Source organism: Salvelinus fontinalis, chromosome 29, assembly GCF_029448725.1.
Source record: "Salvelinus fontinalis isolate EN_2023a chromosome 29, ASM2944872v1, whole genome shotgun sequence".
NCBI lineage: Eukaryota > Metazoa > Chordata > Actinopteri > Salmoniformes > Salmonidae > Salvelinus > Salvelinus fontinalis.
Genome location: NC_074693.1, coordinates 7,617,218 through 7,625,439, shown reverse-complemented (window position 1 = coordinate 7,625,439; position 8,222 = coordinate 7,617,218).

The window sequence follows — 8,222 nt, the reverse complement described above, 5'->3', positions numbered from 1 at the left end:
ACAGTGAATTACAAGTTAAATAATCTGTATGTAAACAATTGTTGGAAAAATGACTTGTGCCATGCACAAAGTAGATGTCCTAACCGACTTACCAAAACTATAATTTGTTAACAAGAAATTTGTGGAGTGGTTGAAAAACAAGTTTAAATGACTCCAACCTAAGTGTATGTAAACTTCCGACTTCATCTGTATCTGCCACTTCTTCCACGATGTCTTCAGTTTCTGAAACAGTTCTCATAAAGAAATGAGACAAGGAGGGGGGAAGCTTTTTCCTCCCGCAATGGGATAATCGCAATTGGATTTCATTGACTCCAGATGTCCCTCCCCTCTGACTTTCTCCTCCAATGGATTTTGAGGAAAGAGGACAAGAGGAGTCAAGGAAATGTAATTGAGATTCTACAAGTATTGAGCTGCGGCCACACCATTGACTGCAGGGGCAAATAATGTACAGTATAAAGATAGGCAGAAACTGCTTCTCCAATAGAAATCCCTGATCACACTTGTAGGCGATGTCTTGATGACATTGGCTAGCTAAGCTCATGCGCAGCAACGCGCCATTGTCTCTAACGGTCCTTCGATATAAAGTTGTTTTTGTCAGTTTGTCACTTTCACGATGTTGGAATCATAATCATCAACTACTTAAGACTAAAGAAGAATTGTTCACTTTTCTCATTGACTTCTCAAACCTTGGCTTGGTCGGCATGGTCTGTTTTGCAAGCGTTCCTCGCAATTCAACGGCTCAGACACGAAATGTATTTGGCAGGGTCGACAGACGATCACGGACTACAAAAGGAAAACCAATCACGCCACGGACACCGACGTCTTGCTTCCAGACAAACTAAACACCTTATTTTCCCGCTTTGAGGATATTACAGTGCCACTAACGCGGCCCGCCACCAAGGACTGTGAGCCACCTCTCTCCTTCTCTGTGGCCGACGCGAGAAAGACATTTAAAAGTATTAACCCTCGCAAGGCTGCCGGCCCAGACGGCATCCCTAGCCGCGTCCTCAGAGCATGAGCAGACCAGCTGGCTGGTGTGTTTACAGACATATTCAATCTCTTCCTATCCCAGTTTGCTGTCCCTACATGCTTCAAGATGGCCACCACTGTTCCTGTTCCCAAGAAAGCAAAGGTAAGTGAACTAAGTGACTATTGCTCTGCAGCACTCACTTCTGTCATCATGAAGTGCTTTGAGAGGCTAATCAAGGATCATATCACCTCCACCTTACCTGTCACCCTAGACCCAATTCAATTTGCTTACTGCCCCAATAGGTCCACAGACGATGCAATCGCCATAACACTGCACACTGCCATATGCCATCTGGGCAAGAGGAATACCTATGTAAGAATGCTGTTATTTGACTATAGCTCAGCATTCAACACCATAGTACCCTCCAAGCTCATCATTAAGCTAGAGGCCCTGGGTCTCAACCCTGCCCTGTGCAATTAGGTCCTGGACTTCCTGACGGGCCACACCCAGGTGGTTAAGGTAGGAAACAACATCACCACTTCGCTGATCCTCAACACTGGGGCCCAACAAGGGTGTGTGCTAAGACCCCTCCTGTACTCCCTGTTCACCCACGACTGCGTGGCATGCACACCTCCAACTCAATCATCAAGTTTGCAGATGACACAACAGTAGTAAGCTTGATTTCTGGGATGGCGCCTCCCCTTGGGTTGTTCCGTGGCGGAGATCTTTGTGTGCTATACTCGGCCTTGTCTCAGGATGGTAAGTTGGTGGTTGAAGATATCCCTCTAGTGGTGTGGGGGCTGTGCTTTTGCAAAGTGGGTGGGGGTATATCCTGCCTGTTTGCCCTTGTCCGGGGGTATCATCAGATGGGGCCACAGTGTCTCCTGACCCCTCCTGTCTCAGCCTCCAGTATTTATGCTGCAGTAGTTTATGTGTCGGGGGGCTAGGATCAGTCTGTTATATCTGGAGTATTTCTCCTGTCTTATCCGGTGTCCTGTGTGAATTTAAGTATGCTCTCTCTAATTCTCTCTTTCTTTCTCTCTCTTGGAGGACCTGAGCCCTAGGACCATGCCTCAGGACTACCTGACATGATGACTCCTTGCTGTCCCCAGTCCACCTGGCCTTGCTGCTGCTCCAGTTTCAACTGTTCTGCCTGCGGCTATGGAACCGTGACCTTTTCACTGGACGTGCTACCTGTCCCAGACCTGCTATTTTCAACTCTCTAGAGACAACAGGAGCGGTAGAGATACTCTCAATGATTGGCTATGAAAAACCAACTGACATTTACTCCTGAGGTGTTGACTTGTTGCACCCTCGACAACTACTGTGATTATTATTATTTGACCATGCTGGTAATTTATGAACATTTGAACATTTTGGCCATGTTCTGTTATAATCTCCACCCACCCATAAGGTGTTTGTCTGAGCCGTCTGGACGATGCTGATGCACATCGAGACACGCAACATCTGTATCAAGTGATGTTGCTGCTCCTGTTTGACACAGGAAGGCATGTATAAGTATATATTTTAGAGCAGAATTAAACAGTTCAATCTTTATTCAGTTACACAAGACAAGCCAATGCTTCTGCATTTTGCCTATTGTATATCTTGCTCCGGTTTGGAGCGAGCGGTCGCATTTGCATTCGCTCTGCAGGTAGTATAAATTTTCATTTCATTTTCATTACATTTCATTATAGTACAACGGTTTAATTTGTCTAACCTTAGCAATTTCTTCTTAGCTAGCTACTTAGCCGTCTGTGTATAAAAGATAATTGCGTAATTATCGTATTCCGTCGTCTATCGTAGTCCACACTGCTATCTGCCCAGTAGCTAGCAAACGTCCACCGTCTACCGAATAGTAGTATAAACTTTTCATTATAGTACAACGGTCTGATTTTCATTTTCACTACAGTACAACGGTTTGATTTGTTTGATCTTAGCTAGCTACATAGCCGTCTTTGCATCAAACATAATTGTGTAGTTATTGAGGTTCGCCAGCCAGCTATTTTCGCCCTAACATAACGCAACGTAGCCAAACACTGCTAGCTAGCCAGCTTGCCACCGAATAGCAGCATTGTAGAAACGAGTGCATTACAACGGAACGACTTGATCAGTGTAGTGTTGGCTGACTACACAGTTGTCTTTGCTATCTTTGATTTGTATTTGTTCGATCTTAGCTAGCTACTTAGCTGGCTACATAGCCGTCTTTGTATCGGTGATAATTGTGTAGTTATCAAGGTTCGCTGAGGTTCGCTAGCCAGGTATTCTCGCCCTAACGTAACGTAGTCAACCCTGCTAGCTAGCCAGCTAGCCACCGATTAGCAGCACTGTAGAAACGATTACATTACAACGGAACGACTTGACTTGTGTAGTGTTAGCTAGCTACATAGTTTTCTTTGCTATCTTTCTATCTAAGATAATTGTGTAGCTTTGAGTAATTATCGGTTAGCTAGCCAGCTATTTTTCGCCTCCCGCGCTGCCGTCCTCCTACCTAGCCAACACTGCTAGCTAGCCAACTTCTACCGAATAGCAGCACTGTAGAAACTTACATTACAATAGGAACGACTTGATTAGCGTAGTGTTAGCTAGTTGTCTTTCCTGTCCTTGTATCCATGATAATTGTGTAGTTTAGAGAAATTTAGTGAAATTGTCGAGGTTACCTAGCCAGCTTCACTTTCAACAACGTAGCCACTGCTAGCCAGGCTACTTCACCAGCCAGCAGTACTATATCATTTTAGTCAATAAGATCTTGTATTTTATTCTTATTTTTTGCAACGTAAGCTTAACTTTCTGAACATTCGAGACGTGTAGCCCACTTGTCATTCTAATCTCCTTTGCATTAGCGTAGCCTCTTCTGTAGCCTGTCAACCATGTGTCTGTCTATCCCTGTTCTCTCCTCTCTGCACAGACCATACAAACGCTTCGCACCGCGTGGCCGCGCCCACCCTAACCTGGTGGTCCCAGCCCGCACGACCCACGTGGAGTTCCAGGTCTCCGGTAGCCTCTGGAACTGCCGATCTGCGGCCAACAAGGCAGAGCTCATCTCAGCCTATGCGTCCCTCCAGTCCCTCGACTTCCTGGCACTGACGGAAACATGGCTCACCACAGATAACACTGCTACTCCTACTGCTCTCTCTTCGTCTGCCCACGTGTTCTCGCACACCCCGAGACCTTCTGGTCAGCGGGGTGGTGGCACCGGGATCCTCATCTCTCCCAAGTGGTCATTCTCTCTTTCTCCCCTTACCCATCTGTCTATCGCCTCCTTTGAATTCCATGCTGTCACAGTTACCAGCCCTTTCAAGCTTAACATCCTTATCATTTATCGCCCTCCAGGTTCCCTTGGAGAGTTCATCAATGAGCTTGATGCCTTGATAAGCTCCTTTCCTGAGGACGGCTCACCTCTCACAGTTCTGGGTGACTTTAACCTCCCCATGTCTACCTTTGACTCATTCCTCTCTGCCTCCTTCTTTCCACTCCTCTCCTCTTTTGACCTCACCCTCTCACCTTCCCCCCCTACTCACAAGGCAGGCAATACGCTTGACCTCATCTTTACTAGATGCTGTTCTTCCACTAACCTCATTGCAACTCCCCTCCAAGTCTCCGACCACTACCTTGTATCCTTCTCCCTCTCGCTCTCATCCAACACTTCCCACACTGCCCCTACTCGGATGGTATCGCGCCGTCCCAACCTCCGCTCTCTCTCCCCCGCTACTCTCTCCTCTTCCATCCTATCATCTCTTCCCTCTGCCCAAACCTTCTCCAACCTATCTCCTGATTCTGCCTCCTCAACCCTCCTCTCCTCCCTTTCTGCATCCTTTGACTCTCTATGTCCCCTATCCTCCAGGCCGGCTCGGTCCTCCCCTCCCGCTCCGTGGCTCGACGACTCATTGCGAGCTCACAGAACAGGGCTCCGGGCAGCCGAGCGGAAATGGAGGAAAACTCGCCTCCCTGCGGACCTGGCATCCTTTCACTCCCTCCTCTCTACATTTTCCTCTTCTGTCTCTGCTGCTAAAGCCACTTTCTACCACTCTAAATTCCAAGCATCTGCCTCTAACCCTAGGAAGCTCTTTGCCACCTTCTCCTCCCTCCTGAATCCTCCTCCCCCTCCCCCCCCCCTCCTCCCTCTCTGCAGACGACTTCGTCAACCATTTTGAAAAGAAGGTCGACGACATCCGATCCTCGTTCGCTAAGTCAAACGACACCGCTGGTTCTGCTCACACTGCCCAACCCTGTGCTTTGACCTCTTTCTCCCCTCTCTCTCCAGATGAAATCTCGCGTCTTGTGACGGCCGGCCGCCCAACAACCTGCCCGCTTGACCCTATCCCCTCCTCTCTTCTCCAGACCATTTCCGGAGACCTTCTACCTTACCTCACCTCGCTCATCAACTCATCCTTGACCGCTGGCTACGTCCCTTCCGTCTTCAAGAGAGCGAGAGTTGCACCCCTTCTGAAAAAACCTACACTCGATCCCTCCGATGTCAACAACTACAGACCAGTATCCCTTCTTTCTTTTCTCTCCAAAACTCTTGAACGTGCCGTCCTTGGCCAGCTCTCCTGCTATCTCTCTCAGAATGACCTTCTTGATCCAAATCAGTCAGGTTTCAAGACTAGTCACTCAACTGAGACTGCTCTTCTCTGTATCACGGAGGCGCTCCGCACTGCTAAAGCTAACTCTCTCTCCTCTGCTCTCATCCTTCTAGACCTATCGGCTGCCTTCGATACTGTGAACCATCAGATCCTCCTCTCCACCCTCTCCGAGTTGGGCATCTCCGGCACGGCCCACGCTTGGATTGCGTCCTACCTGACAGGTCGCTCCTACCAGGTGGCGTGGCGAGAATCTGTCTCCTCACCACGCGCTCTCACCACTGGTGTCCCCCAGGGCTCTGTTCTAGGCCCTCTCCTATTCTCGCTATACACCAAGTCACTTGGCTCTGTCATAACCTCACATGGTCTCTCCTATCATTGCTATGCAGACGACACACAATTAATCTTCTCCTTTCCCCCTTCTGATGACCAGGTGGCGAATCGCATCTCTGCATGTCTGGCAGACATATCAGTGTGGATGACGGATCACCACCTCAAGCTGAACCTCGGCAAGACGGAGCTGCTCTTCCTCCCGGGGAAGGACTGTCCGTTCCATGATCTCGCCATCACGGTCGACAACTCCATTGTGTCCTCCTCCCAGAGCGCTAAGAACCTTGGCGTGATCCTGGACAACACCCTGTCGTTCTCCACCAACATCAAGGCGGTGGCCCGTTCCTGTAGGTTCATGCTCTACAACATCCGCAGAGTACGACCCTGCCTCACACAGGAAGCGGCGCAGGTCCTAATCCAGGCACTTGTCATCTCCCGTCTGGATTACTGCAACTCGCTGCTGGCTGGGCTCCCTGCCTGTGCCATTAAACCCCTACAACTCATCCAGAACGCCGCAGCCCGTCTGGTGTTCAACCTTCCCAAGTTCTCTCACGTCACCCCGCTCCTCCGCTCTCTCCACTGGCTTCCAGTTGAAGCTCGCATCCGCTACAAGACCATGGTGCTTGCCTACGGAGCTGTGAGGGGAACGGCACCTCAGTACCTTCAGGCTCTGATCAGGCCCTACACCCAAACAAGGGCACTGCGTTCATCCACCTCTGGCCTGCTCGCCTCCCTACCACTGAGGAAGTACAGTTCCCGCTCAGCCCAGTCAAAACTGTTCGCTGCTCTGGCCCCCCAATGGTGGAACAAACTCCCTCACGACGCCAGGACAGCGGAGTCAATCACCACCTTCCGGAGACACCTGAAACCCCACCTCTTCAAGGAATACCTAGGATAAAGCAATCCTTCTGCCCCCCCCCCCCCCCCCCCTCCCTTAAAAGATCTGATGCACTATTGTAAAGTGGCTGTTCCACTGGATGTCATAAGGTGAATGCACCAATTTGTAAGTCGCTCTGGATAAGAGCGTCTGCTAAATGACTTAAATGTAATGTAATGTAAATGCCACAGCCAGAAGAGGACAGGCCACCCCTCATAGCATGGTTCCTCTCTAGGTTTCTTCCTAGGTTTTGGCCTTTCTAGGGAGTTTTTCTTAGCCACAGTGCCTCTACACCTGCATTGCTTGCTGTTTGAGGTTTTATGCTGGGTTTCTGTACAGCACTTTGATATATCAGCTGATGTAAGAAGGGCTATATAAATACATTTGATTTGATTACCAACAATGACGAGACAGTCTACAGGGTGGAGGTGAGGGCACTCTGAGCATGGTGTCAGAAAAACAACCTCTCACTCAACGTCAACAAAATAAGAGACAATCATGGACTTCAGGAAACAGCAGAGGGAGCACCCCCCTATCAAGATCAACGGGACAGCAGTGGAGCAGGTGGAAAGTTTTAAGTTCCTTGGCGTATGTAACAGTATAGCTTCCGTCCATCTCCTCGCCCCTACCTGGGCTCAAACCAGGGACCCTCTGCACACATCGACAACAGCCACCCTCAAAGCATAGTTACCCATCACTCCACAAAAGCCGCGGCCCTTGCAGAGCAAGGGGAACAACTACTTCAAGGTCTCAGAGCGAGTGACGTCACCGATTGAAGCGCTATTAGCGCGCACTAGTTATCTTCCATGTTTCCTAGCACTAGCTCGCCATCACATCGGTTACACGTACACATCACGGATAAACTGAAATGGTCCACCCACACAGGCTGTGTGGTGAAGAAGGCGCAACAGCACCTCTTCAACCCCAGGAGGCTGAAGAAATGTGGCTTGTTACCTAAAACCCTCACAAACTTTTACAGATGCACAATAGAGCAGCCTGCTGGGCTGCATTGCCCACAACCACAAGGCTCTCCAGAGGGTGGTGCGGTCTGCACAACGCATAACCGGGGGCAAACTACCTGCCCTCCAGGACATCTACAACACCCAATGTCACAGGAAGGCCAAAAGATCATCAAGGACAACAACAACCCGAACCACTGCCTGATCACCCCGCTACCACCCAGAAGGTGAGGTCAGTACCGGTGCATCAAGTCAAAGGTGGGACCGAGAGACTGAAAAACAGCTTCTATCTCAACAGCCATCTAAACAGCCAACACTAACACAGAGAGGCTGCTGCCTACATACAGACTTGAAATCATTGGCCACTTTAATAAATGGATCACTAGTCACTTTAATAATGTTTACATATCTTGCATTACTCATCTCATATGTATATACTGTATTTTATACCATCAATTGCATCTTGCCTATGTCGCTCTGTTATTGCTCATCCAAATATTTAT